Raw genomic sequence first — 21,562 nt, forward strand, 5'->3', positions numbered from 1 at the left:
GCGTTGAGATTAAAGGTGACCTTCCCTTGAATATCTTCTTTGGACTTGTGCTGTTGTTTCCTGTTACATAACTTGCCAAAAAACCCACAGTAGTTCTCTTTATCTGTTTCTCCACTGGTTCCAGCCATCTTTGTCATCCTGTGTGCACACCTTTATATCCTTTTATCTATTTTGTCAATTCATCTTTAAGCTCCATCAAGTAACTTCCGGGGAACTGAAAACTTCTATCCTCTATGTCATTTGTCATGTCCTTCCTTATCTTCAGACCGTGTCTATCTTTAGACAAGTCTCAATACTCTGTTTCCCAGCACAAAGTGTCACAACATCTCTAACACGGAATCATAACACACCAAGGGCAATGATTGCAGTGACTGTCACAAATGCATTTCACAGCAGCCTCCAGTTTGGCAGCCATGAAGTCAATCCTACCAAGAATTTTCTTCTTTCTGCCACTCTTCTTCTGCTTTTTCTATCAAGGTGATCCTGATTGTTGGATTTCAAACCCATCACTGACAGAACTGCAACATTCCTGTCCTATAACAGCCCAGGTTCTTCAATGGCCAGCAAGCAGATAATCCAAGGCCATGTGGTTCTGTAGAGCCTCCATTTGTGTTTGTTGGAGCTCATTGGATGTGTTATTGGATATTTTAATAGCATCATTAGCTAATAATTCTCCTAATAATTAGCTAATTCTCCTAATAATCAATGTAGCTCATGAATGTAAACTCCACAGGACAATGCAGTGCACATGAGGCACAGGGTGAACCAGAATCTTTGGATTTCTGAGACCAAGGGCCCTCTTTGGGGGGAAAACGTTCCCTTGGCACTAACTCTTCCTGGTGGTTTTTGCTGAAGTACCCTCAAGGGAGGCATCAACACTGCCTGGAAACAGGACCCAAACCATCCTTTGGGAAGCCATTTACAGGCAATGTCTCTGCACATCCAGCAGCTCCCATTCCCAGTACCGAAGGTCTGATTTCCTATTTCCCACGATGGGCTGCTAATGGATCCAGGGCTCCTCCCTGTGCTCCTGTTGTGTTCCCAGTGCCTTTGGGCCAGAGGAGTTTCTCAGTGGCCCAGCAGCTGGGAGTGCTGTAACACTGACCCAGAGCAGCTCCAGCACGCTGAGTTCTACTGACACTGGGAGCGATGTAAAGCACAGAAATCCTTTCACACTGGGGCCTCTAACTCCAACAGGGTTCGGTTTCTACTGAAGGGAAATCTTAGTGAATCTTGTAAAACCGATAATTGTATTCCTTTTTTCCACAGCACATTTTCTTTACCTATCCCTGCACTGACTCTATTATGAGTCAGAGCTCACTGACAGAGCTCTGTCCACCCCACAGGGTGGGCCCTCCAAGGGAACCCCATTCCTCCCAATGTTGCTTGAGATCACATCCAGCAATTATTATATTGAGTGTTTTGGCTGCTTTGATCTTTCAATTTGCATGGCAAATCCCTTGGTGAAACTCTAGAGGTGTCTTTGGCAAACAAAGATTTTGGTTGGCTCTCAAGATACAACTTACAGACAAAAGTAGTACTTTGGTGACAAGATTATTAATTCTTTTTTCTCAATCTCATCCGGGTTAGGAACAATAATTCCACTGTCCTTGGAGCTGGCACCTTTTCAATTCCAGAATAAAGTCTCCAAGGTCCTTTGCTGTTCAGCTTTACCGCGCTGTCTGTGGGTAACAAGGCTTGCTGGAGTCCTTTCCCCTCTGGCTGGAGAGGTGCCAGTCCCAGTCCCTGAGGGCACCCAGCTCCTGGATGGAATTCCTGTGCTACTGTGTCCAGTCCTGTCAGACTGATGACAGCACCTGCCTGTTGTAAATCCTGCAGTGTTTTACCCAGAGATGTGAGGGAGTTACTGAGATCTGCTCCACCTTTAACATGCACATCCCCTGGGATGTGTGGAGTTTGATAGGGCCAACTATAAAGCAGCTTACAGAGGCTTAATTTTTCTGTGCCCCTGGGTTGGATCCAATTCTCAACAAAGCTATTGGGGGTGCTTGCACCCCCATCAGTGAGGGTTCTTAACAGAGTTTACAACTCATTGTACAACTCATCCTTTCTCCCTTTCCCCTGGCTTTTGGCTGATATGGAGTGTGTAAATCCCAGTGAATTCCCAAGGCCTTGCTGACTTGTCCCACTATTCTTGCTCTAAAATTAGACCCTTTGTCTGATGACATTCCTAGAGGAACTCAAAGCATGGAATTACTTGATTTACCAGTACTTTCACTACTTCTTTTCCATATTGGTGCAACAGGAAAATGCTTCAGGCCACCCAGAAAAGGTATCCACTCAAACTAAAAGATATTTACAGGTCTCGTTATGTGGAAGTTCTTTAAAGTCAATTTGCCAACAGTCTCCAGGGCAGTTACGAGATTTGGTAGCCCCTATCACCACTTTATTTCCAGTATTTGGGTTATTTATTTTATGTGTGCCACACTTTTGAATCTTTGAATATACAATTTTGGCCATGTTGGAGCAAGTTACTGTCTTTCCTAAGTGTTTCAACAATTTTTCTGCATTCCAAAGTGTAAATGAATGTTCTCTGTCTACTGTTTCTCGGTTTCTCTCACAATTGCTGTAGGAACTATTACTTGTCCAGTGGGGAGGACTGCCCATCCACCAGGATGAAATCTAGAATTTAATGCTTCAATTAACTGACAGTCTCTTGCACCATATTCTGGCTGACTGCCGGTAGACTAACTTCTCGTTGTGGAACCAAAACGTGGATGCCTCTTTAGACAGCCTGTCAGCCAAGTAATTTCTCTATTTTGTCCCTATTTTACTTGTCTGGTGTGTTCCACAGTGCAGAATTGTAACTTCAGCTGGTTTTTGTGCTGCTTCCAGCAAGTGTAATATTTGTGCCCTGTGTTTGATTAACAGTACCTTGTGCTGATAACAAACCTCTCTCTCAGATTTCTCCATGGGCAAGCACTACACCGAAAGTGTACTTAGAATCCATCCAGATCTTTCTTTCTTTCTTTCTTTCTTTCTTTCTTTCTTTCTTTCTTTCTTTCTTTCTTTCTTTCTTTCTTTCTTTCTTTCTTTCTTTCTTTCTTTCTTTCTTTCTTTCTTTCTTTCTTTCTTTCTTTCTTTCTTTCTTTCTTTCTTTCTTTCTTTCTTTCTTTCTTTCTTTCTTTCTTTCTTTCTTTCTTTCTTTCTTTCTTTCTTTCTTTCTTTCTTTCTTTCTTTCTTTCTTTCTTTCTTTCTTTCTTTCTTTCTTTCTTTTTCTCTCTTTCTTTCTTTCTCTCAGTTCCAATGTCTGTGCTAGAGCAACTGGTTTGACCCTCTGTGCTGAAACACCTGATAAGAGAGCCTTAGATGGGCAGTTTTTAAACGTCCATACCAAGGCTGGACTAGTAATTCAAAATTAATGGTCCACCAGTTAGTAATTCTGAGAAAGGCGAGCAACTCTCTTACAGCTCATGGCTTATGCCCGAACATGCTTTGACCTCAGAGAATTTCCAAACTCAGAAAGGTCACACAGTCTTCTTTACCACATGGGCCTTCACCCTTGATACCCTGTCATTACTTAATGCTAGAAAGTTTAACAATTCAACAGTAGGGTTTCTGCACTGTTCTTCAGTTTTGGTGGCATCAGGATATCAACAACAAATTGTAACTCAGTCCCCTGCAGATTCAAGGTTCCTTCAATTCCTTTGCCAGTTATTTCCCAGAAACTGTGGGAGAATTTTTAAATCCTTGTGGTAACACAGTCCTGTCTGTGTATTTTCCTACTGAATTGTGAAGAATTCCTGGCTGTCATGGCCTAGAGGCGTGCAGAAAAAGGTGTATAAATCTATTACAATGAACCATTCCAAATTTTCCTTTGGTGTGGTTAAGAGTGCGTATGGGTTAGCTCCCTTACTATTTTATTAATTGCTATTAAGTCTTGTACTAACACATAATCTTTACCATTAGTATTTTGTATCTTTGACTGGCAGAATTGGGGGATTATATTTAGGCTCACATTCCATCAATAATCTGTACCTTGAAAATTTGTTGATGACAGGTAATAAGCCTTTTCAGCTTTCCAGTTTTAATGGTTATTGGTTTTGTTTTACTGCTCCCGTGTCTGATTTTAGTTTGATTCTTAGAAGTTCCTTCTGATTTTCCAGCAATCCCACTGGCCCATGCAGTGGGGATTACTGCATCCTTAATTTTCTTTGGGATCGGTTCAGATTGGGAAGTCAGTTCCTGTAACAGAAAAAATTGAAGCTTCCACATATTTAGGCTCAGGGATTTTCATGTGAATGTACCCCTCTCGATACTTGATTGCATTCAATTTTTCAAGTAAATTTCCTCCCAAAAAATAATTTCTAAGGTTGGGCAAGTACAAAAAATGATGGGCTCTCCGTAATTTTCCCGGTTTGAATGTCACTGGATTGAAAAAGGGACACATTTCTCAAGTCCCAGTGGCACTGACAGTTGTGATGGAATCATCACTTAACTTCCCTTGCAGGGTATTTAATACAGAAGAACCAGCTCCTGTGCCTATCAAAAATTCCAGTTTTCCACTTCCCAGTGTGGCTGTTACCACAGGCTCTGCTGGGGATGAAACCTCTGCTCCCCTCCACAGGTACCCAGCCATTGGCATGAGGGGGTTTGGAGAAGTCCTGGGTTTTAGGTGAGGACACTCCTGCTTCCTTTTTACAATATGGGCATTGATTTGTTCCCAATCTTCCTAATGAAGGTTGAGGAACTGAACCCCTTCCTCTGCCACGAGACCCACCTGCTCCCTGGGGGCAGGAGTCCTTTGCTGATTTCTTCTGTAACTGCTGTTATTTTCTTTGTAGTCACCTCCTGCTGTTTTTTTCCATTCTCTGTGTACTGCCCCTACCAGATTGTTTACCTGTATCAAACCATCTGTTTCCTGGATTTCCTGTAATTTTATTCAAATATCATCGGGGACTATACAATGCAAATAGGAGCCAGGCAACTCCTACCTTCCCCCTGAACCTTCTCTTCTCTTTACTGCTTTCTTGTCTGTGCCTGCAGCTGGCCTTCTTAGCCCTCTATGCATTGGACTTTACAAATACATTTAAACCTGCTTCCTTGTGACAATCTAATTACTTAGAGCAGACACGTCCCATGCTACGCATAGAACAACAACATTTAATAGTTTTGTCATTATTTTCCTTCTCTAAAGCCTAAACAAAAGTATCCAAAGGTGTTAAATGAATACCACAATTCTTTTGCTGTTCAGGGTGATTTCTCAAAGTGACAAACATTTCCGTGTACATCACTTCATCTCATTTTGTTCTTGATGCAAGAATAACATCACTTGTAACACAATGTTACAGTGCCACCACCCACTGCTCACTGTCACCTTCCCCAGCCCATTCCATCACTCCATCTTTCCAGAGGCAGGTCCATCCCAGGGGGTGTCCTAAATCCATTCAGTGCCTGCTTCTTGGCCAAGTGTCTGTAAGTTTGTTTTGGAAGTGCCTTCCCTTGTGTGACTCCATTCTTTCTGCACTGCTGCGTCCCCAGAACTTGTTTTCAAGGCCCAGGACAGCGTCCCAGGCAGTGACATGGCACACAGGGTATGTTTGCAGTCATCCAGTGCTTGTTTTCACCACCACAGGCTCACAGCCCTTGCTGTGGTGGGTTTGGGATACAGTCAGTCTGCCAGGCCTACCCATACTTGTATTCCAGCCCTTGTGAACAAAACCGTCCCTCAAGAGATTTTTGATTTGGGAGGTCAAAAACTCTTTAATTTGATATTTCTGGGCGCAAATCCTACCTAAATGTGTGTTTCTCAGCTCCCTAGATTGGTGTTTCAGACCAAAATATCTTCAAATGTGAGTTTCTCAGCTCCAAATCTCTCCAAGTTGCTGTTTCTGAGTTCAGAATACCCCTAAATTGCTTTCTGTGAGACTCAGAGCTCCTTAAGGTTTTTTCCTACAGCCAAAACTCTTTCAAAATCAGTGTTCTAGAGCCACAGAGCCCCCCCAAATGACCTTGTTCAGCTCCAAAGCTCCTCACATCACTATCACAGCACCCAAGCTAATGAAGTGGACGCTTTCTACGCAGTGAAATTGCCAAAATCAGTGTTCCAAAGCCCTCATGCTCCTAACTCAAGCCACGTGCCCTGTTTGCCATCAGGGCGTGGGGTTCACTCCCAGTGCTCCCAGTCCCCTCCCAGTGCATTCCCAGTGCCCTGGGATGCCTTCAGGAGCAGGGACTGGCCGCTGGCTGTGCTCATTTTCCCCCCCTGCCCCCATCCAAGGAGCCAACCCCTGCTCAGAGCATTTTCAATTTCAGTGTTCCAGGCATTTACAGGAAATCAGTGTAAAGCCAAGAAGGGAAGTGCTGGGGGGAGGAGGGAGCAGCCCGTGGGGGTGGGAATGCCAGCAGGCAGATGAGATATAACCGGGACAAGCCCCCACAGTGCTCTCACCCTGGTGCTTGCACCCCGGTGCTCACACCCCCAGCGTGGAGCTGCTCATTCCCAGCCTTGTCCAGGTAAGCTCCAGCCCCTGCTCCCTTGTTTCCCCACGGATTGTTCTTTCTGCTCCAGAAACTGATGTTTCTGAACACAAAAGCTCCCTACATCACTGGTTTGGAGCTCCAAAACTCTCTAAATGGGGACTACAGAACCCAAAATCTGCTTCAATTGTTTTTTTTTTTGGCGCCTTAAAGCTTTTTAAATCGCTCTTTCTGATCTGTAAACATCCCCAAATCACTCTCCCTGATTCCTAAAGCTCCTGATGTCATTTTTTCTCAGCCTTGAACTCCCCCAGTCAGGGTTTCTTAGGCCTGTGTGTCCCTAAATTGGTGTTTAAGAGCCCCAAATGGGTGTTTAATGCTCCCAAAATCAGTATTTCTGAACCCAAATGCTTTTTCAGATCCCAAAAACTCCCCAGGTACATGTTTCTGAGCGGCAGTGCTCCTGAAACTTCTGCATTGTCAGCTGACAAGTTCCCCAAAAGCGCCTTGAAGTGGTATTGCTGAGCCCTAAAGTATCCTAAATTGCTGCTTTTGAGTCCAGAGTCTCTGGACGTTGATTTTTCTGAGACCCAAACTCATTAAATTGGTGTTTCTGAGCCCTGAAGCTCCCCAAGTTGCTTTTCCTGATCCCCAAAGCTTCCTGACATCCCTTTTTGAGTACTGTAGTTCCTTAAACATGTGTTTCTGGGCCCAAGAGCTCCCTAAATTGGAATTTTTTAGCTGGAAAGCTGCCTAGATGGGACTTCTGAGGCCAAAATTTCCCCAAATCAGTGGTTTTGAGCCAAATGCTCTCTAGATTGGTGTTTTTCAAGCCCAATGCTGCCTAAAGTTTGAGCTTGTTCAGAGCCCCCAAATCTCTCTAAATCAGTGTTTGGGACCCCAAAGCTCCCTAAATCACTATTTCTGAGTCCCAAAGCTCCCAAACTTGCAGTTTCTTTGCCCAAATGCTCCTGAATGGGAGTTTCTCAACACCTAACAACCCAAAATTGCTGATTTTGAGCTCAGAAGCTGCTACATCTTTTTTTTTCTTTTTTTTTTTTCCCTTTTTCTTTTTTTCCTCTGAGCCAAAAATATCCTTAAATTATTTGGAGGGCTGTTTCTGACAGCTGGTGGAATGCAGTGGGAGGGGAGGATCTCTTCCAGAAGGAGCGTCAGGAAGGACGAGGATGGGAGGTGTGAAGAGCAGCTGGCATACTTGGAGATCCTTAACAAGATGGGCACAGGTTAAATTGATTTGTGTGAGTGAGCAGTAGAGGGGTCCGAAAGCAAGGACACTGTCTTGGCAGTTTAGAAAGTGCTTGGCAGTTTCAGGGAGGCTTGGCAGAAGAGCTCTGGGGGCAACATGGAGGGGTCTCCAGGCCAGTGAGCAGGTTCCCACGGGGAATGGCAACTGCCCTGGCATTCAGGGCCAGGCAAAGCCAAGGGTTCCAGCAGCCTGGGGGATCTTGGAATGATGGCTCAGCAGAGCTGCCTGGGAGGGCAATAGGGAGATGCTCACGGTGACCTGGCCATGGCCCCCAAGGATGAGCTGGTCAGGAATGTGCTCAGCAGTGCCAGCCTGGGCTGCCACAACCAGGAAAGAGTGGGGTCCCGGGCACTGAGGGGCAGGGACTGAGGCCAGCAGCAAAGCCCAGAGCTGGGGCTCCAGAGGAGAAGACTTTGATGAACTCAGAGTGCTGAACCAGGTGGCGGCAGGGGCAGCAGCTCTGAAGGGTGAAGGAGCCCAGGAAATCTGACAGGCCCAGCAGGGCAGCCTCTTCCAAGGCAGGAATGGTCTTTCCAAGAAGTCACAAGTAAAGCACCCATCTGCTGAAGCTCTTGGCTGAGCTGGCTGAGCTCCAGGGTGAAAAGGCAGCACCTGGGAGGTGAGCACATGGGGCAGCACAAAGCAAGCCAACAGCACCCTGGGCTGTGTGAGCAGGAGCACAGCCAGGGAAGGGTTTGACCCCCCTGCCCAGCACATTTACACCCCACCTGCCCAGGGACAAGGGGGGCTGTGCCAGGCAGGAACCACTGCTCTGGTGGGTCGTTGGGGTGGGAATCCCCCAGCTGTCCTTCAAGTGCTGGTGGGATTTGCCTAAAAATATCAGTGTCTGCAACAACAAAACCAACAGCAAAAGCATGATACTGCCCAAACAGAAATATCTGCAGCAGAGCAATCTGCAGCTGCAGTTGCCCCTCTGGGCAAGGCCAATGGAATCACTGCTGGCAATATCCAGCAGTGACAGCCCCTCCTCACAAGACCTCAGGGCAGTGAGCACTCCCTGGGCTGGGCACTGCTGAGACCCCTCAAGTGCTGTGTGCAGTTCTGCCAGAGAGAATGGAATGGGGAAAGGACGCTGCTCCCTGGACCTTCCTGGGGCCTTCACTGGGCTTTGGTGAGGCTTGAAGAAGCCCTGCTGCCCTCCAGAGCCCCCAGGGCTTTCTTTGTCTTTGCCTCATCAAGGCCCAGCTGTGCTGCAGAGGGGAGGGGACCAGTGAAGAACAGCTGGAAGGAGACCAAGTTAATATTTGATAGAATTCCCATTCAAAGTCCATTATCCCTTCCCACGCAGAGTCTACAGATTATAATCCAGTTCCCAATTCATTCCTACAAAGAGAAAAAATTGACAATTTGCGCCTTATGTATTTTTTTTTTTTTAATTAGCAAAAATTGTTACTGTGACTCTTGCTACACATTAACAGGGAGAAAAGTAAAAAATAAGTAGCATTGTTTGGACACAGCCTGGATTATGGCCATAACTGCATTAAAACTGCAATTGTTTGTTTCATTTGTTTCTTTGATCCTGGCTGATTAGATAATGTTTAGTCTGAATATATAATGAATAATTATTTCATAGAGTGAGTATAACTTAATAACATAAAATATAGAAATGGAAACAATAGCTCACCTTAGCACCCCAGACAAAGCATAATGAGATTTCACCACTACTCCTACAATCCTCCTGGATTTAGCTCAAATACTGGTATTAATGTTGTACTAGACTCAATGCATAATTCAGAATATCTAAGTTAATGGGCCTCTGTTGGTCTCTGGCCTGCAGAGACATCACTGACAATGCAGAAGAAAGAGTTTCTTCATTCTTCTTGTTTTGTTTGTTTTGGTTTTTGTTTTGTTTTGTTTTATGGCCATTCTTTTTCTTTCTTCTCTCATCCCTTCCATCCTGCATTTGGTTAAGAGTGCATATGGGTTAGCTCCCTTACTATTTTATTAATTGCTATTAAGTCTTGTACTAACACATAATCTTTACCATTAGTATTTTGTATCTTTGACTGGCAGAATTGGGGGATTATATTTAGGCTCACATTCCATCAATAATCTGTACCTTGAAAATTTGTTGATGACAGGTAATAAACCTTTTCAGCTTTCCAGTTTTAATGGTTATTGGTTTTGTTTTACCGCTCCTGTGTCTGATTTTAGTTTGATTCTCAGAGGCTCCTCTCTTTTTGATTTTCCCGCAATCCCACTGGCCCACACAGTGGGGATTACTGCATCCTTAATTTTCTTTGGGATCAGTTCAGATTGGGAAGTCAGTTCTTGTAACAGAAAAAATTGAAGCTTCCACATATTTAGGCTCAGGGATTTTCATGTGAATGTACCCCTCTCGATACTTGATTGCATTCAATTTTTCAAGTAAATTTCCTCGTAAAAATGATTTCTAGAGTTAGGCAAGTACAAAAAATGATGGGCTCTCCGTAATTTTCCCAGTTTGAATGTCATTGGATTGAAAAAGGGGCACATTTCACAAATCCCAGTGGCACTGACAGTTGTGATGGAATCATCACTTAACTTCCCTTGCAGGGTGTTTAACACCAAATAACCAGCTCCTGTGCCTATCAAAAATTCCAGTTTTCCACTTCCCAGTGTGGTTGTTCCACAGGCTCTGCTGGGGATGAAACCTCTGCTCCCCTCCACAGGTACCCAGCCATTGGCATGAGGGGGTTTGGAGAAGTCCTGGGTTTTAGGTGAGGACACTCCTGCTTCCTTTTTACAATATGGGCATTGATTTGTTCCCAATCTTCCTAATGAAGGTTGAGGAACTGAACCCCTTCCTCTGCCACGAGACCCACCTGCTCCCTGGGGGCAGGAGTCCTTTGCTGATTTCTTCTGTAACTGCTGTTATTTTCTTTGTAGTCACCTCCTGCTGTTTTTTTCCATTCTCTGTGTACTGCCCCTACCAGATTGTTTATCTGTATCAAACCATCTGTTTCCTGGATTTCCTGTAATTTTATTCAAATATCATTGGGGACTATACAATGCAAATAGGAGCCAGGCAACTCCTACCTTCCCCCTGAACCTTCTCTTCTCTTTATTGCTTTCTTGTCTGTGCCTGCAGCTGGCCTTCTTAGCCCTCTATGCATTGGACTTTACAAATACATTTAAACCTGCTTCCTTGTGACAATCTAATTACTTAGAGCAGACACGTCCCATGCTACGCATAGAACAACAACATTTAATAGTTTTGTCATTATTTTCCTTCTCTAAAGCCTAAACAGAAGTATCCAAAGGTGTTAAATGAGTACCACAATCCTTTTGCTGTTCAGGGTGATTTCTCAAAGTGACAAACATTTCCGTGTACATCACTTCATCTCATTTTGTTCTTGATGCAAGAATAACATCACTTGTAACACAATGTTACAGTGCCACCACCCACTGCTCACTGTCACCTTCCCCAGCCCATTCCATCACTCCATCTTTCCAGAGGCTGGTCCATTCCAGGGGGTGTCCTAAATCCATTCAGTGCCTGCTTCTTGGCCAAGTGTCTGTAAGTTTGCTTTGGAAGTGCCTTCCCTTGTGTGACTCCATTCTTTCTGCACTGCTGCGTCCCCAGAACTTGTTTTCAAGGCCCAGGACAGCGTCCCAGGCAGTGACATGGCACACAGTGTATGTTTGCAGTCATCCAGTGCTTGTTTTCACCACCACAGGCTCACAGCCCTTGCTGTGGTGGGTTTGGGATACAGTCAGTCTGCCAGGCCTACCCATACTTGTATTCCAGCCCTTGTGAACAAAACCGTCCCTCAAGAGATTTTTGATTTGGGAGGTCAAAAACTCTTTAATTTGATATTTCTGGGCGCAAATCCTCCCTAAATGTGTGTTTCTCAGCTCCCTAGATTGGTGTTTCAGACCAAAATATCTTCAAATGTGTGTTTCGCAACTCCAAATCTCTCCAAGTTGCTGTTTCTGAGTTCAGAATACCCCTAAATTGCTTTCTGTGAGACTCAGAGCTCCTTAGGCTTTTTCCTACAGCCAAAACTCTTTCAAAATCAGTGTTCTAGAGCCACAGAGCCCAGAGCCCCCCCAAATGACCTTGTTCAGCTCCAAAGCTCCTCACATCACTATCACAGCACCCAAGCTAATGAAGTGGACGCTTTCTAAGCAGTGAAGTTCCCAAAATCAGTGTTCCAAAGCCCTCATGCCCCAACTCAAGCCACGTGCCCTGTTTGCCATCAGGGCGTGGGGTTCACTCCCAGTGCTCCCAGTCCCCTCCCAGTGCATTCCCAGTGCCCTGGGATGCCTTCAGGAGCAGGGACTGGCCGCTGGCTGTGCTGATTTTCCTCCCCCGCCCCCATCCAAGGAGCCAACCCCTGCTCAGAGCATTTTCAATTTCAGTGTTCCAGGCATTTACAGGAAATCAGTGTAAAGCCAAGAAGGGAAGTGCTGGGGGGAGGAGGGAGCAGCCCGTGGGGGTGGGAATGCCAGCAGGCAGATGAGATATAACCGGGACAAGCCCCCACAGTGCTCTCACCCTGGTGCTTGCACCCCGGTGCTCACACCCCCAGCGTGGAGCTGCTCATTCCCAGCCTTGTCCAGGTAAGCTCCAGCCCCTGCTCCCTTGTTTCCCCACGGATTGTTCTTTCTGCTCCAGAAACTGATGTTTCTGAACACAAAAGCTCCCTACATCACTGGTTTGGAGATCCAAAACTCTCTAAATGGGGACTACAGAACCCAAAATCTGCTTAAATTGGTTTTTTTGGCGCCTGAAAGCTCTTTAAATCGCTCTTTCTGATCTGAAAACATCCCCAAATCACTCTCCCTGATTCCTAAAGCTCCTGATGTCATTTTTTCTCAGCCTTGCACTCCCCCAGTCAGGGTTTCTTAGGCCTGTGTGTCCCTAAATTGGTGTTTAAGAGCCCCAAATGGGTGTTTAATGCTCCCAAATTCAGTATTTCTGAACCCAAATGCTTTTTCAGATCCCAAAAACTCCCCAGGTAGATGTTTCTGAGTGGCAGTGCTCCTGAAACTTCTGCATTGTCAGCTGACAAGTTCCCCAAAAGCGCCTTGAAGTGGTATTGCTGAGCCCTAAAATATCCTAAATTGCTGCTTTTGAGTCCAGAGTCTCTGGACATTGATTTTTCTGAGACCCAAACTCATTAAATTGGTGTTTCTGAGCCCTGAAGCTCCCCAAGTTGCTTTTCCTGACCCCCAAAGCTTCCTGACATCCCTTTTTGAGTACTGTAGTTCCTTAAACATGTGTTTCTGGGCCCAAGAGCTCCCTAAATTGGAATTTTTTAGCTGGAAAGTTGCCTAGATGGGACTTCTGAGGCCAAAATTTCCCCAAATCAGTGGTTTTGAGCCAAATGCTCTCTAGATTGGTGTTTTTCAAGCCCAATACTGCCTAAAGTTTGAGCTTGTTCAGAGCCCCCAAATCTCTCTAAATCAGTGTTTGGGACCCCAAAGCTCCCTAAATCACTATTTCTGAGTCCCAAAGCTCCCAAACTTGCAGTTTCCTTGCCCAAATGCTCCTGAATGGGAGTTTCTCAACACCTAACAACCCAAAATTGCTGATTTTGAGCTCAGAAGCTGCTACATCTTTTTTTTTCTTCTTTCCTTTTCTTTTCTTGTTTTTCGGGCCAGCGGAGACATTGCTGACATTGCAGAAGAGAGCGTTTCTTCATGATTTTTTTTTTTTTTGGCCATTCTTTTTCTTTCTTCTCTCATCCTTTCCATCCTGCATTTGCCTTTTTCCTTCTGCTCCCTTCTCCTCTCTTTCCCTCTTCCTTCTCTTTCTTACCCTCAAAGCTTCAGCTTTGGCTCAGGATATTAGATATGGCCCTGCAGAAATTAATTTTCCTGTCTAAACCTGTTGTCAGGGCTCTTTCTAAATATGAGACAGGGATAAAGAGAGAACAATTTGTCCCTGACTGTGAGAAGTGGAATGCCCCATTCCTGGAAGCACAACCATCTTTCCATGAGTGGTGATCTGAGCTAAATGTCCGTGTTCATAATAGCAGAGGCACATTCAGGACAGCTCCACGTGCACATCGTCTGTTCATTGTTACTGTTTAAGAAGCCATCACTCTATTGCTCTGCTTTCAGGAGAAAACCCCTCAAATATTGAGCATTTTATGCCATTTATATTCTTCCCTTCCTTTCAGACCAGAGGAAAATAGGAGAAGTTAGTGGGAGGAAATAGAGCTGGGTTCAATCCTGGGCTGAACCCATGGGACAGCCACGGGCCTGGGCCTGTGACTTCTCTTGGGCCCCTGCTGGTGTTTCTCTATTTACAGTCCTCAGTGGAGCTCTTTTCCTCACCCGGGTCTATATTCCCCTTGAACACCAGGAAAGCTTTCTTGACAGGCAGCAGCTTTTGGCAGGGGTTCCTTAATTCAGTCCAGGTCCTCCTCCTTCCCTGAAAAGTGGCCCTTGGCAGAGAAAACAAAAATTCACAGGGAGCAGACAGCTCAGGAAAATGGAGTGCAGAAAGAGAGGGAGAGCAGAGCACGGCAGCGAGCTGTGCCCTGAGCAGACCTTTCCTCACTCCTGAGCAGTGCCTGCTTCTGCCTTCACCCCATCATTGCTGCTCTGATGGATGCGGTCAGAAGGGACAGGTGGCTTTGGTGGAAGGGTGAGTGAGGCCATGCTTTCTGCAGCCAACTTTGCAGAAGAGGATGTTAAGGAAACTTTTCAGTCTGGCCATTCCCGAGGCGCTCTGGCCATCACACTCCAGCCACCAGAGGTGTTCAGTGCTGGGACCAGAGCCCCTCCCCAGCAGTGGCTCCAGTGCCCCAATGGGCCCTGCTGGACTCCCCACAGTCCCCAGTCCCACCCTCAGCCCCTGTGTCCTCGCTGGTTCCAGCCCAGGTTTCCCACAGCAGAGTCTCAGGTGTCTGATTCCATAAAGCCATTTATTCTCAGTGCAGTAACACAGGAACAGCCTGAGCTGTTCCTCCAACAAAAGAACCCCTCAGTTTTATCCCCTCACAGTCTGCATGCCCAAGGCTCAAGTCTGGCTCTTCCTCCCAAGCCCTCAGCTCCTTTTGGGTCTCTCGGTGTTCCTTCCCCAGCTGTGCCAGTGCTCTTGGTGCCCTTTGTTGTGCTTTGTTGGCACTGGGGCTCTTGTCTCAGGCTCCCACCTGGAGCTCAACTTGCATCTGGCACTGCAGCTGCCCCCAGCCACCTGCACCAGGTGTGTTCCCAACCAGGAGGAGGGGAGGGTGGGAGTGAGGTGGTTTCAGTTTTGTCTTTGTTGCTTGGCTTGCTGCTTTTTTGGGAATTGCTGAGAAAGCAAAGCAATTGTCCCCAAGTTGAGTCTGATTTGCCCATGATGGCACCAGGTGAGGGATGTCCCAGGCTTTATGTGAGCTCTTCTGTCATATTTTTATCTCCTGTCCAATTAAAGAGGGGGAGTGAGAGAAGTTTGGTGGGCATCTGGCAGCCAGCCAAGGTCACTTGTCCTTTCTCCACAGAAAGCTATTTCTTCATAACTGGTCAGGATAACCTCCAGGATATGAGTCTGAAAGAAGGGAAAGTGGTCCCTTACCTATGTGGAAAATTGTGACTGGGGTTGAACACCAGGTTCTGCACTCTGCAAAAGCAGAAGGTCTTAATTTTGACCAAGGAAGATGATGTGTGTGTCTGTGAGAATTCTCAGAGATCCACGGCAGACAAGCTGGGTTAGGTACCAGGTGGGAGAACAGCAGAACATCTTATCAACTGTGTTATCTTCTCTAGTCCTGTGCCCACCACAGAGACTTTTTCCCCTCTTTTCACTTGCATTACAGAGTGAACCAAGAGAAAAGGACAAGGGAGACGAGAAAGAAGGACATGATTCCGTTACTTGGTAAGAGCAGTATTACTTCTATATAGACAGTGCTGGAAGGGAAAACAAGTAGATTTTAAAATCCTGAGTAGATCAGAGGTTTGAGTAGTATAAGGGATATCAGTGTTCCAAATAAGCTCTTCAAAGTATTCTTTAAATTCTTAGGGAAATATCATAGTGAAGCTTCCTCTTTTTCATTTTTCATTTTTCATTTTCTTTGCATGTCAACCTAATGGCCCCAAAAAAAGGAGTTCATGGCAGGATTGGCCTCCAAGGAGGCCAGTTTGAGTCCATAAGTAAGTGTGGACTCATGTATCTCATTGCTCCTTTCTGTGGCCATCCTTGGGACCCCTTGGGATGGAATGTGTTATCCCTGAGAGAAGTGAGGCCAGAGGAGGTCTCTCCCCTGAGCACGTTGCCTGCAGAACTCCTCCCAGAGCACAGCAGAAGGCCTGGCCTTTGGAGTGGGATCAGTTTGGTCAGAGGGGTGACCTTCTTTGGCCAGAGAAACATCTTACTCTAGCAGGGGGTGTTGCTGAGCAAGGCTTTGAGGGTCATGTGCCAAGGGACAGTGAAGGGACCTGGGAGGTTCCTCTCCACTCGTTGTGTGTGAGGCAGAAGAGTCTCACCCTCGTGAGAGTGGCTGTGCTCTGGTGGGACTGAGGCACCTGTGTGGTGCCTGAGTGCTGTGGCAGCTGAGGCAGCTTCCTGGCCCAGGAGAACCTCAGTGGCCCCGAGGATCAGGGACCCTCCAGCACTGCTGTGGAGCTCCTGGTGCACAGGACCTCATGGCTCCTGGGCCAGCTGCTGGATGTGTTCTGCCCCAGAACCTGCTCAGTGCAGTCCTGGAGTTCCTTGGGGAAAGGCCCTTGTTAAATGTCCTGATTTTCTTTTTCATTTTCTTTTCATATGTACCCATGGTACATTAGGTACAGTAACTGCCTGCGTGGCTGAGAAAGGTTTGGAAATGTTGTTCAATGAATTAAGTAAGTTTGCTGCATCCTATTGCTCGTCTGTGGCCATCCTTGGGAGCCGATGGGATGGGATGTGATGTGATGGGATGTGATGGGGTGGGACAGCATAGGACAAGACGGGATGAGAAGGGATGGGGTGGGATGGGATGGAATGGAATGGGACAGCATGGGACGGGACGTGACGGGATGTGACGGGATGGGATCGGAAGGGATGAGGTGGGATGGGATGGGATGGGATGGGATGGGATGGGATGGGATGGGATGGGATGGGATGGGACAGCATGGGACAGCATGGGATGGGGTTGGGTGGAGTGGGATCGGAAGGCATGGGATGGGATCGGAAGGGATGGGATGGGGTGGGATAGGATGTGTTATCCGTCCCTGGGGGAAGCGAGGCCAGAGGAGGTCTCTTCCCTGAGAGCACAGCAGAAAGCCTGGCCTTTGGGGTGGGATCAGTTTGGTCAGAGGGATGACCTGCTTTGACCAGAGACATGTCCTACTCTAGCAGGGGGTGTTCCTCACAATTGGTAGCTATTTCAAAGGCATAGCACATCCCTTCTGGGATTTCTTGTCCTTTCTTTAAGGAAGAATCTCATCCTGGGCTTAGCTACAGGGACAAAAGGCAGAAGCCTTTCTGTGCAGCTCAGTGCCAGTCCTTGCCCACACTACCTGGAAATAAACCCTGCCAAGCAAGAAGGAAATCCAGAGGTCTGTCATGCAGTCAGATCAAACAGTCCCATTGTCCATAAATTCCCATTTCCAAAGGCCTCCAGCCAGTCCTTTGTTATACTGCCCTTCCCCATCCAGTCCCCTTGCAGGACCCCAGGATCCCAGGGTACAGAGATATTCCAGCAGTGGGCTTTTCCCAGCACAGACCAGGACAGCCTGGCCTCCGCTGGATCCCACCCCCTGGATTCTAAGGGCAGCTGTCCTCCTGCCCCTGCACTTGCCAGCTGGGTGCTGGCAGGGGAATGTAATTTCTGCAAGGAACACTTGGAATTTAGTGTTACCTGGGCTCTCCACGCTGTCCAGACCTTTGGGCTATGAGGAGGCAACGGGATTCCTCCCAGTATTCCTCACCAGCAGCACGGGAGCTCCAAGTCCATGCTCAGCAGTGCTCTCAGTGGTGCCAAAACTCCTTACAACCGGAAAAAGCTGTTAGAGAAAAAGTCTGCACGTGAGGATGAAAACTGGGGCTACAGTAGGGAGGCCAAGGCTCCTTCCCCAAGCAAACTCCTGTTGCAATAGGATTTGAAAGCCAGGGTCGTAGTAAGTGGTACCCACAGGTGCATCAGCCTGTGAATTCCACATCTCTGGGATGAGTGAATTCTTTTCCAAGGCGGCTGAATTAGAAAAGATGATCTTAAGAAAAAGAGGTCTGGAGCAAACGAATTGGTAAATGGGCAGAACATGAGGGAACTAAGGCTGAGATACTTGTTTCCTCTCTGAATAAAGAAATAAATCAAAAAAAAAAAAAAAATACTTCATTTCTGGATTGCCCTTTGAGCACAATGATTAATTCCTCTGAAGTGATTACTTGTCCAGAGAGAGGAACAAAAAACCAACCTGCAGCAAGAAGTAACAAGAGATCCTCAAGAACAGAATTTATAAAGAAGATAGGAGCATGGGTATTTTTCTGGTCAAGGGAGAAATGTCAGTTTCCCACTGACACCAATGTTTTTCTAAAAGAAGGAGAGAGAGGAAGAAGACCTCAAAGAACCTGAAATCCAAGATGGGCAAGCATTTCCACAACCTCAAGAATAAAATGGAGGCTTGGCATGAAGATTTCAAAAAATTGCAAGTCCACACTGTCCTAGTTTGGATAATAGGTGTCTGCTAAGAAAGGCAGGAGCCCCTTTTTGAAATGGAGAATGTAAACCCCCCTCCCTCCAAATTATTATAATTTTGAAATCAAGGGGCTCTCAAGTAAAGATATGGGAATTAGGAATAACAATTCTTTACTAGGGAAATTAAAATAGAAATAAAGTACTACAAAGAAACAAACTCCAAAACCTGACAGAGTCAGAGTACAACCTGACACCCCGTCAGGCAGGGTGTTGGTAGCAATCCCATTCCATGGTGGCTGCAGTCCTCTTGCAGTGACAGATGTGGTTCAGTAGAAGCAGTGGTTCTGTAGAAGGTGCAGTTTCCTTCCGGAGATCCAGTGGTGATGTGGAAAAATCAGGTTTTCTTCTGGAGTCCAGTGGAGAAAGGGCTACCTTAGTGGCCCAAAACCTCTGTTTTATCTTGGTAAGAAATGTTGGGCTCTTCCCCCTGGCTGAAGCAACTTCCAATGGGATGAAGTAATTTTATCAGTCCCACAATGGGACTCAAATGGGCCATCAGCAGAAGATACCTCACTCCAGGAAGGATGGGTTGTGACAAGATAAAGAACAATGCCCCACCTGGTTTCAATGGATGAGCCATTAGCAGAACATCTCCCACGGAGATAAGGATCACTGCCCCCACCCTCAACAGATGGTGATGGAATAGATACCTTTTATCACACTCTGTATTGTAAACTAAGACACACACAGTATGAGCTTCAGAGTCTTAGCAAAGAACCAAGGTAAGTGAGGCCATTGCCAATTAGACTTTCATCCATGTGAAGGCAGAAGCTGCTCTACAGGCCAAACACACTGTGAGCTCATCCTGCTCAGCTCCTCAGAGGCCATGGGCAGGGACAGTCCTTCCATGGGGAACAGCTTCTGGGGTCCATGGCACTGAAACACCTCCATGCTGAAGTGTTCTCTGCAGGTGCAGGTGCACAAAGTCCCTCTTGTGTCCCTCATCTTTGCAGAGGGTGTGTGCTGGGAGTTCTCTCATTGCCAGAGACTTGCTGAGGATTCCCCTTGAAGTCCTGTTTACGTCTCTCTCCCTTTTCCCACTGCCCTTCTGGTGCTGCCCCACTGCTGGAGCCATGCTGGGGCCCGTGTGAGATCAGCCTTGTTTCCCTGCTGATGCTGAGCAGGGAGAGGAGGTTCCCTGAGCAGAGGCTGGCCGTGTCTGTGAGCGCAGGGCCTGCGGAGAGCAGCTGTGCCTGCAGGAGCTGGTGCTGGGCAGGGGAAGGAGTCAGCTGGGGCACAGACTGCAATGTGGCCTGGCTGGCCCCAGCCTGTGGCCCTGGGCCTGGCTCAGGCTGGACACAAAGTGTGTTGGCAACAGCCTCTTGCCCCAGGGCAGGGAAAGCTGAGAAGGGATTGGCCTTCCCTGACCCTGGGGCCTGTTCTTGCTGCAGCTGCAGCCTTCGAAGCCATGGCAAGGGGCAGCCCAGAGCAGGCCAGGGAAAAACCCCTGGAATTCCTGCAGGCTCAAACAACTGGGGACTTTGAATTAAGCCTTTGACCCACTTTTCAAAACTGGCGCTTTGTATATTGGGCTGCAGAAAACACAAATGAAAGGTGGAAAAGATGTGAAAATTTCCATTCCATTTCTTGTCCTCTCCTTTCTAAAAGTCTGAGGGTAATCAGAAAACCATTTCCAGATTGTTCCTTCATGGCCAAATGGAATTCCTGTGGGGTGAGGATTTCTAAAAGGAAAGCTGGAAGGAAAAAACCAACCACAGGAGAGCCCTGAGGACAGACACTGTGTCAGGGAGGATAAATCAGATCCTATGGGCAGGCTTGTGTCAGAGAGCTAGTCTTTTGGTCAAGGAGGAAGCATCACTGGCCCAGTGACATTGTTCTTTCTTCACAGGAAGGAAGAAAACAGAAAGTGCATGGGCCCCAGAATCCATGTTGAAGAAGGAATACCAGAACCTGTCCCACAGAGTTGAAACTCTGGAAAAAGATTTACAGGGAGGTCTGGAGACCATAAAGCATGAGTTTAAGGATCTCAGAGCAGAGCTGCAGAAGAACCAAGGTGAGCAGGGCCATTTACAATTAGACTTTCATCCATCTAAAAGCAGAAGCTGCTCTACAGGCCAAGCACCCTGTGAGCTCATCCTGCTCAGCTCCCCAGAGGCCATGGCCAGGGGCAGTCCTTCCATGGGGAACAGCTTCTGGGGTCCATGGAACTGAAACACCTCCATGCTGAAGTGTTCTCTGCAGGTGCAGGTGCACAAAGTCTCTCTTGTGAACCTCATCTTTGCAGAGGGTGTGTGCTGGGAGTTCTCTCATTGCCAGAGACTTGCTAAGCATTCCCCTTGAAGTCCTGTTCCCATCTCTCTCCCTTTCCCCACTGCCCTTCTGGTGCTGCCCCTCTGCTGGAGCCATGCTGGGGCCCGTGTGAGATCAGCCTTGTTTCCCTGCTGATGCTGAGCAGGGAGAGGAGGTTCCCTGAGCAGAGGCTGGCCGTGTCTGTGAGCGCAGGGCCTGCGGAGAGCAGCTGTGCCTGCAGGAGCTGGTGCTGGGCAGGGGAAGGAGTCAGCTGGGGCACAGACTGCAATGTGGCCTGGCTGGCCCCAGCCTGTGGCCCTGGGCCTGGCTCAGGCTGGACACAAAGTGTGTTGGCAACAGCCTCTTGCCCCAGGGCAGGGAAAGCTGAGGAAGGATCGGCCTTCCCTGACCCTGGGGCCTGTTCTTGCTGCAGCTGCAGCCTGCGAAGCCATGGCAAGGGGCAGCCCAGAGCAGGCCAGGGAAACCCCTGGAATTCCTGCTGGCTCAAGCCATTGTGGATCTAGAATTAAGGCTTTTACTCACTTTTCAAAGCTGGAGCAGTGTATCTTGGTCTGCAGAAAGCACAATTAAAAGGTGGAAACACATGAAAATTTCCTTTCCATTTCCTTCCCTCTCCTTTCTAAAAGTCTGAGGGTAATCAGAAAACCATTTCCAGATTGTTCCTTCATGGCCAAATGGAATTCCTGTGGGGTGAGGATTTCTAAGGGGAAAGCAGGAAGGGAAAAACCTCCCACACGAGATCCCTGAAGACAGACACTGTGTCAGGGAGGATAAATCAGATCCTATGGGCAGGCTTGTGTCAGAGAGCTAGTCTTTTGGTCAAGGAGGAAGCATCAGTGGCCCAGTGACATTGTTCTTTCTTCACAGAAAGGAAGGAAAAAGAAAGTGCATGGGCCCAGGAATTCATGTTGAAGAAGGAATACCAGAACATGTCCCACAGAGTTGAAACTCTGGAAAAAGATTTCAA

At 47.1% G+C, this 21,562-nt stretch overlaps 1 protein-coding gene and 2 long non-coding RNA genes across 3 annotated transcripts in view; 2 read left to right on the forward strand and 1 right to left on the reverse strand.

The window, feature by feature from the left end:
* LOC117011533 overlaps nt 1-21,562 on the reverse strand; it is a 52,864-nt gene that overhangs the window by 26,866 nt on the left and 4,436 nt on the right. The window lies entirely within an intron of this gene.
* LOC117011532 lies at nt 4,155-12,158 on the forward strand. Its single transcript, XR_004421004.1, has 3 exons — nt 4,155-4,636; nt 6,370-6,477; nt 11,166-12,158. It is a non-coding gene; the product is annotated as an uncharacterized LOC117011532 (long non-coding RNA).
* LOC117011531 lies at nt 12,243-21,562 on the forward strand. Its single transcript, XR_004421003.1, has 6 exons — nt 12,243-12,274; nt 15,466-15,524; nt 16,433-16,489; nt 17,062-17,185; nt 20,174-20,338; nt 21,463-21,562. It is a non-coding gene; the product is annotated as an uncharacterized LOC117011531 (long non-coding RNA).

The sequence above is a fragment of the Catharus ustulatus genome, unplaced genomic scaffold, assembly GCF_009819885.2.
Source record: "Catharus ustulatus isolate bCatUst1 unplaced genomic scaffold, bCatUst1.pri.v2 scaffold_85_arrow_ctg1, whole genome shotgun sequence".
Taxonomy (NCBI): domain Eukaryota; kingdom Metazoa; phylum Chordata; class Aves; order Passeriformes; family Turdidae; genus Catharus; species Catharus ustulatus.